The sequence below is a fragment of the Myotis brandtii genome, unplaced genomic scaffold, assembly GCF_000412655.1.
Source record: "Myotis brandtii unplaced genomic scaffold, ASM41265v1 scaffold548, whole genome shotgun sequence".
In the NCBI taxonomy this organism is placed as follows: Eukaryota; Metazoa; Chordata; class Mammalia; order Chiroptera; family Vespertilionidae; genus Myotis; species Myotis brandtii.
The window spans coordinates 949,201-957,161 of NW_005370031.1; the positions used below are offsets into that span (position 1 = coordinate 949,201).

A 7,961-nucleotide genomic window follows, 5' to 3' on the forward strand; every position below is an offset into this window, starting at 1 on the left:
AGTCTGCTGGTAACTTGAATCTTTATAGTGTTCTTAAGTTAAATGATCTAAGTGTACCTACTTTTGGCTTATTTTCTTTTTTAAATATATTGATTTCAAAGAGAGGAATGGAGAGAGAGATTGAAACATCAATGATGAGAGAGAATCATTGATTGGCTGCCTCCTGCATGCCCCCTTCTAGGGATCAAGCTGACAAACCCGGGCATGTGCCCTTGACTGGAATCGAACCCGGGATCCTTCAGTCCACAGGCAGATGCTCTATCCATTGAGCCAAACCGGCTAGGGCTACTTTTGGCTTCTTATTATAGAGAAGGTAGAAAATAAATTTGGATCAGTTAATGAATATATCTTTTATTTTATTAAATATGTTTATAAAATTGTGAATATATTTGTCAATAAAAAGTCTGTTTCTAGAAGTTAGGAAATTTATTCATAAATTTGCCAACCTGAAGAATGTTAATTATTTACTTTTTAGTTGTCACTAGATAATAAGGTTTGTAAAAGTTAAAATTCCAATTTAGTTGGAAAGAAATTATGTTTTTTGGTAATGGAATGTATAAGGTGTGGAAATAAATTTTTGAGGAAATTAAAAGAAAGTAGGTTGTTCTAAAGCTGGTGTATTTTGCATGATTTAAGAGAGGAAAACTATAAGGGATGAAAACAGTTGTAGGTTTATGAAGAGAAATCTTGAGAAGGAATTTTATATATGGGTAATCTAAATAAAATTGGAATAAATTTAATTAGGTAAATGAATTTAAATATCAAATGTAAGCTGATGCAAATCAGAGTTTGGTTCTTTTAAAGGGACAAAGTTTTTCTTCTGAATTATTCTTCTGCTCCAAATATAAAATTCTTTTTTTACCTAGAAAACAAAGATTCTATTTTATTAAAATATTTCTGTCATATTGTCTTAATTCCCTGATTACTTAAGAAAATAATCCTCTCAGTCCTAAGAACTGAAGTTTTGCTAACTCATGTTTGTTTAATACTTTAGATTGTCACTTTGAGTAAGTGAATAATTTAATATTGTTTTATAAAAATATATGATCTTTGGGTCAAGTATGTTTTGTTTTTTAAAAATATATATTTTTATTGATTTCAGAGAGGAAGGAAGAGGTAGAAAGAGATAGAAACATCAATAATGAGAGAGAATCATTGAAGTCTGGTGGTAATATTTATTTGTGATACAAAACCAAAAGGTTGCCCTTCCAATATTCCATCTCCATCAGTCTTGCCAAGGAAAATCAGGGCCAGAATAGAGTCAGTGTGCAGAGATCATGTGCCATATTAAAGTTCAGTTCAGTCCAATATTTGGCGAGCCCAGCTTGTGTTCCCAGCTACAATCCATTACTGTGCTGCACTATCCAGGCTCCTGCCTGGAGCCTGTGTAGCTGTTGGGCAGGTGGCTGCTAGCGCCACAGGGCTATAGAGAGAGAATATGTGAACACACAGGCAAGCGTGGGTCACCAAGTGAGAGAGAGAGAGAGAGAGAGAGAGAGAGAGAGACTTTGTTTACTTGAAATTATGTATTCTCCAGCTTGGGAGGAACCAGAAGCTTATTCAAAGTAACTAATCAGCTTCCAATCTTTCGTGAGTTTCTGATGGGATCCAACCTCTAGACCAGTGGGTGGGGAACCTTTTTTCAGCCAAGGGTCATTTGGATATTTATAACATCATTTGTGGGCCATACAAAATGATCAACTTAAAAATTAGCCTGCTGGCAGCCCGATAGAGCCTGAACCAGAGACCACAACTATTGAGGTTCCTGTGGGGTGCCTGCTCAGTGCAGGGGAACTTCCAGCTGCCCAACAGGCGGCCCCTGAAGCTGTGCCAGCGCTCGCCTGGCCCCAAGGACTTCCTCTCCTATGGCTCTGCAGCCCAGGCCTAGCGGCTACGCCTGAAACCCACGGAACTCTGGCAGCTGCTGGCAGAGTAGGAGCGCGTGGAGCACCTGGGCAGTTTGGTGGCCGCCGAATGGACCAAAAGAGGGGTTCGTGGAGTTGAAGACTCCTGCGGGTCAATGCTAGCAGACCATGGCTTTGCAGAGCAGGGCCGGCAGTGGCTGCACCCCAAGGAGGTGTTGTATTTGCTGGAGTGGGAAGCCTACCCGTTACTGCTGACTGAGGACGCTGACTTGTCTGCAGTATCAGGTCTTCAGCCACCTGAAGAGATTGGGCTCTGTGGTTCCACGGTTCCAAGCAAGCTCTATCCTGTCCCCTTACCAGAGGCAGCTAAACTGGGACAGCAATGCCCAGCGCTTGGAGGATGGGAATGGCAAAAGGAAGAGGAGGAGCTCCAGCTCTCGGTCCATTAATAAGAAGCCCAAGACCCTGGAGAACCCCCTACAGGGAGTGTGGATGGGACACCCCAGAGCCTGGCAACCTATATCCCACCTCCCCACAACCACAACAGCCGAAACCCCAGGAGTCCAGCCCTGTAGAGGGCCCGGCGGGCCTCTTTCAGCCTTTGGGTTCCCTGGAGCCCTGCCCTGGCCTGGCCAGGGAGGTGGTGGGATGCAACCAGGAAAGTGGCAAAGTGGAGAATGGGGTGAAGGGGGCTCGGAAGCCATGCTGGAACTTTGAGCAGATCTCCTTCCCCAACAAGGCTGCAGACAGTCGCCACACCCTCCTGCTTACCCAGCCCCAGAGCTGCTCCAGGCCAAGGTCGCAGGGCGGGAGACAGACGCTGAGCCCTGGTGCCAGCTGAAGGACAAGCTCTCCAGACACGAACAGGAGGATGTGAACTTGGATCCCTAGGTGCAGCGCTGCTCCAGCTGGCAGGAGTACAAACAGCTGCTGCAGAGCCCCAGAGCCGCCCCCAACACCTGGGGGACCAGCCTGTCACTCCTTTGCTGAGTCCCAGCCAGGCAAACTCCCCAGCCGCAGTCCTTCAACATATCTCTGTGCTGCAGACAACACACCTCGCTGATGGAGGTGCCCGGCTGCCAGAGAAGTCCGGGGGTTTGGAGATCAGCTTTGATATTTACTAGGCTGACGCTGTGGCCACGTTCCGAAAGAATAACCCTTTGGCCCACAGGTCAGCCGTTCCCCACCCCTGCCCTGGACAATGATCTTTTTCCCAGGTTAGACTATGGGCCAACACCTACCCCTGCACCATTTTTACTTTATTGCGCATGTATTTACCCACCCCCCCCCCCCCTTTTTATTTGATGAGACAGTCCCAGACCTCTGCACCCTCCAGCCGTTGTCCTACCAGAGAGGGGCTGTGCCTCTGATATTTGCCCTGGTGGATCATTGAGACATCTCCTTCTACAGCTTCAGGGACTTCACACTGCCCAGGGATCCCAGACACTGACCAGTTCTGGCAGGGCCTGGGGCCTGCTTAGGGGGCTTGGAGGGGCTTGGTTTGTCTACTCTCAGGGACCATCTCAGCTGCCTCCTACACCCTGTAGCTGCAGGGGCTAGTCTGGCCTTGCAGCGATGTCCATGGAACTCAACACTGGATTCAAGAGACCCAGCAAGGTGGGGCAGAAGAGAGGACTCTGTGCCTTTAAACAAGAGGGTGCCTGCTTCATGCGATAAAGCCATAGCCATTAAAAAAAATAGATCCTTTTTCTTCAAAAAAAAAAATATCCTGCTATATTTGGTCAAACATTTAATTAACTCACCCCTAATGCCTTGGCAGGGCCAAACCAAATGATTTCATGGGCCTTATTTGGCCCACAGGTCAGCCGTTCCCCACCCCTGCCCTGGACAATGATCTTTTTCCCAGGTTAGACTATGGGCCAACACCTACCCCTGCACCATTTTTACTTTATTGCGCATGTATTTACCCACCCCCCCCCCCCCTTTTTCCTTCCCCCAGTGATCTGTGCAGAATGGACTGGTGGTTCCCTGGGGGGAGTGTGAATCTGTAGCTTCCTAGTGAAGCAAACAGGCTCGGTGTCCCACTCCCTTTGCATTCTTTCCCTCAATATCTAGCTGACTATGGTGACATAAGGAAACATTTTCTTATCCTGGCAATGGCTTTGGGTTAAGGACACCCTGAATATGTAAGATTTGTTTTCTCTCTCTTCTAATAAAAAACAACTTTTAAGCTAAGTAGGTCTTTTTGATATCCTGAAGTTCCACGGGAAGTTTTGTCAAATAAAGAAGTAATAATTATGTTCTATTCGTATACATATATTTTTATCATTAAAGTGGATGTTCCAGATAATATGTGAAAATCTCCAAGAGTCTACAAAGGTATGATATATTTACATTGTAATTCTAATTGTTATCTTGGAATATTACATGTTTTAGAAGAGCAAAATGTTTTGTTAATTGCATTATAATCAGATCTATAATTATATCATTTTAAGTTTTGTCATTTATACAGTCCTTGTTTTATTTTAGTGCTTTTGCAAATATTTTTCATCTTAAAGATTCATAGAAAGGACTCTGACTTATTATAAATTACATATTTCTGAGGATAAATATCCAGATCATATCTTTGAACTGGATGCAGATTGATAGAACTCTAAGAAATGACTGGATTTATGGAAATACTGGCAAATAATCAAGAACTGTTTACATGGGACTGAATGAACTGAGAATAATTTCAAAATTTTAGTCTCTTTTTTCATTTTTTCTCTCGCCTCTTTATTTTTTTTATTTTATTTTACTTTTTAAAAATAATTATTGTTGAAAGTATTACATATGCCCCCCTTTCCCCCCTATTGACCCTCTCCAGCCTGACCCTGCCCCCCACCCCAGGCCTTCACCATCCTATTGTCTGTGTCCATGGGTTATGCATATATGCATACAAAGTCTTTGGTTGATTAGCTCCCACCCAGTCACCTCCCTCACCTTCCCTTTGAGATTTCACACTCAGTTCCATGCTTCCATTGTCTCTGGATCCACTCCATTCATCAGCTTATTTTGTTACTTATATTCCACATATGAGTGTGATCATGTGACACTTGCCTTTCTTTGACTGACTTATTTCACTCAGCATGATACTCTCCATGTCCCTCCATGCTGTCTCAAAGGGTAAGAGCTTCTACTTTTTACTGCTGCATAGCATTCCATGATGTAAATGTACCACAGCTTTTTTATCCACTACTGATGGGCACTTGGGCTGTTTCCAGATCTTAGCTATTGTAAATTGTGCTGCTATGAACATAGGGGTGCATACATTCTTTCTGATTGCTGTTTCTGGTTTCTTGAAGTGGGATCACTGGGTCAGTTCCGTATTTAATTTTTTGAGGAAACTCCATACTGTTTTCCATAATGGTTGCACCAGTCTGCATTCCCACCAGCAGTGCACTAGGGTTCCCTTTTCTCCACCCCCTCACCTGCACTTGTCATTTGTTGATGGTAGCCATTCTGACAGGTGTAAGGTGATACCTCATTGACATTTTAATTTGCATCTCTCTGATGATCAGTGACTTTGAGCATTTTTTCATATGTCTCTTGGCCATCTATATGCCTGTTCTTGTGCTAGTACAAGGCTGTTTTGATTATGGTGGCTTTGTAGTTTAACTTAAAATCTGGCATTGTGATTCCTCCAACTTTGTTTTTCTTTCTGAATATTGCTGCAGCTATTCAGGGTCTTTTTTTATTCCAATTAAAATTTTTGAGTATATGTTCTAGCTCTGTAAAATATGCCATTGGTATTTTAATAGGAACTGCATTGAATCTGTAGATTGCCTTTGGGCAGTGTGGGCATTTTAATGATATCGATCCTACCAATCCATGAACATGGTATATTATTCCACTTGTTTATATCTTTTTCTATTTCTTTTTTCAACTTCCTGTAGTTTTCTGAATATAGGTCTTTTGCCTCCTTGGTTAGGTTTATTCCTAAGTATCTTAATTTTTTGTTGCAATGGTAAATGGGATTTTTTGTTTAGTTTATCTTTCTAAGAATTCATTATTGGTGCATAAAAAGACATTGATTTTTGGGTGTTGATTTTGTATCCTGCTACGTTGCCAAATTCATTTATTAAATCTAGTAGTTTTTGGGTGGAGTCTTTAGGGTTTTCTATGTACAATATTATGTCATCCAGGAATAATGAGAGTTTTACTTCTTTCTTTCCAATTTGAATGCCTTTTATTTCTTCGTCTTGTCTGATTGCTGTGGCTAGGACTTCCAGTATTATGTTGAATAAGAGTGGTGAAAGCAAACATCCCTGTCTTATTCCTGTTCTTAGGGGAAATGGTTTTAGTTTTTGCCCACTAAGTATAATGTTTGCTGTAGGATTGTCATATATGGCCTTCATCATGTTGAGATATGCTCCCTCTATTCCCACTTGGCTGAGATTTTTTTATCAAAAATGGGTGTTAGGCCCTGGCTGGTTTGGCCCAGTGGATAGTGTCGTCCTGGGGACTGAAGGATTCCAGGTTTGATTCCAGTCAAGAATATTGCTGCAGCTATTCAGGGTCTTTTTTTATTCCAATTAAAATTTTTGAGTATATGTTCTAGCTCTGTAAAATATGCCATTGGTATTTTAATAGGAACTGCATTGAATCTGTAGATTGCCTTTGGGCAGTGTGGGCATTTTAATGATATCGATCCTACCAATCCATGAACATGGTATATTATTCCACTTGTTTATATCTTTTTCTATTTCTTTTTTCAACTTCCTGTAGTTTTCTGAATATAGGTCTTTTGCCTCCTTGGTTAGGTTTATTCCTAAGTATCTTAATTTTTTGTTGCAATGGTAAATGGGATTTTTTGTTTAGTTTATCTTTCTAAGAATTCATTATTGGTGCATAAAAAGACATTGATTTTTGGGTGTTGATTTTGTATCCTGCTACGTTGCCAAATTCATTTATTAAATCTAGTAGTTTTTGGGTGGAGTCTTTAGGGTTTTCTATGTACAATATTATGTCATCCAGGAATAATGAGAGTTTTACTTCTTTCTTTCCAATTTGAATGCCTTTTATTTCTTCGTCTTGTCTGATTGCTGTGGCTAGGACTTCCAGTATTATGTTGAATAAGAGTGGTGAAAGCAAACATCCCTGTCTTATTCCTGTTCTTAGGGGAAATGGTTTTAGTTTTTGCCCACTAAGTATAATGTTTGCTGTAGGATTGTCATATATGGCCTTCATCATGTTGAGATATGCTCCCTCTATTCCCACTTGGCTGAGATTTTTTTATCAAAAATGGGTGTTAGGCCCTGGCTGGTTTGGCCCAGTGGATAGTGTCGTCCTGGGGACTGAAGGATTCCAGGTTTGATTCCAGTCAAGGGAACATGCCTAGGTTGTAGGCTCAGTCTCCAGTAGGGGGCATGCAGGAGGCAGCCAATCAATGATTTTCATCATTGATGTTTCAATCTCTCTCTCCCTCTTACTTCCTCTCTGAAATCAATAAAAATATTTTTTTTTTTAAAAAATGGGTGTTGGATTTTGTTGAATGCTTTTTCTGCATCTATTGATATGATTATGTGATATTTGTCTCTCAATTTGTTTATGTGATGTATCACGTTTATTGATTTGCGAATATTGTACCAGCCTTGCATCCCCTGGAATAAATCCCACTTGGTCATGGAGTATGATCTTTTTAATATATTGCTGGATCTAATTTGCTAATATTTTGTTGAGGATTTTAGCATCTATGTTCATCAGGGATATTGGCCTGTAATTCTCTTTCTTTGTAGTGTCTATATCTGGTTTTGGAATTAGGATTATGCTCGCCTCATAAAAAGACTTTAGAAGTGTTCCTTCCTCTTGGATTTTTTGGAACAGTTTGAGGAGTATAGGTGTTTTTCTTTGAATGTTTGGTAAAACTTCCCTGTGAAGCCGTCCAGACCTGGGCTTTTGTTTGCTGGGAGGTTTTTTGTTGTTGTTGTTGTTTGTTTGTTTGTTTGTTTTAATTACTGCTTCTATTTCATCAGTTGTTATTGGCCTATTCAGGTTTTCTAATTCCTCCTGATTTAGTTTTGGGAGATTGTATTTTTCTAGGAATTTTTCCATTTCATCCACATTGTCCAGCTTGTTGGCATATAGTTGTTCATA

The 7,961-nt window shown here is 41.2% G+C and overlaps 1 pseudogene; it reads left to right on the top strand.

The window, feature by feature from the left end:
* Positions 1-3,315, top strand: part of LOC102238820 — a 7,577-nt pseudogene extending 4,262 nt beyond the window's left edge.
* Positions 3,316-7,961: the final 4,646 nt, after the last annotated feature.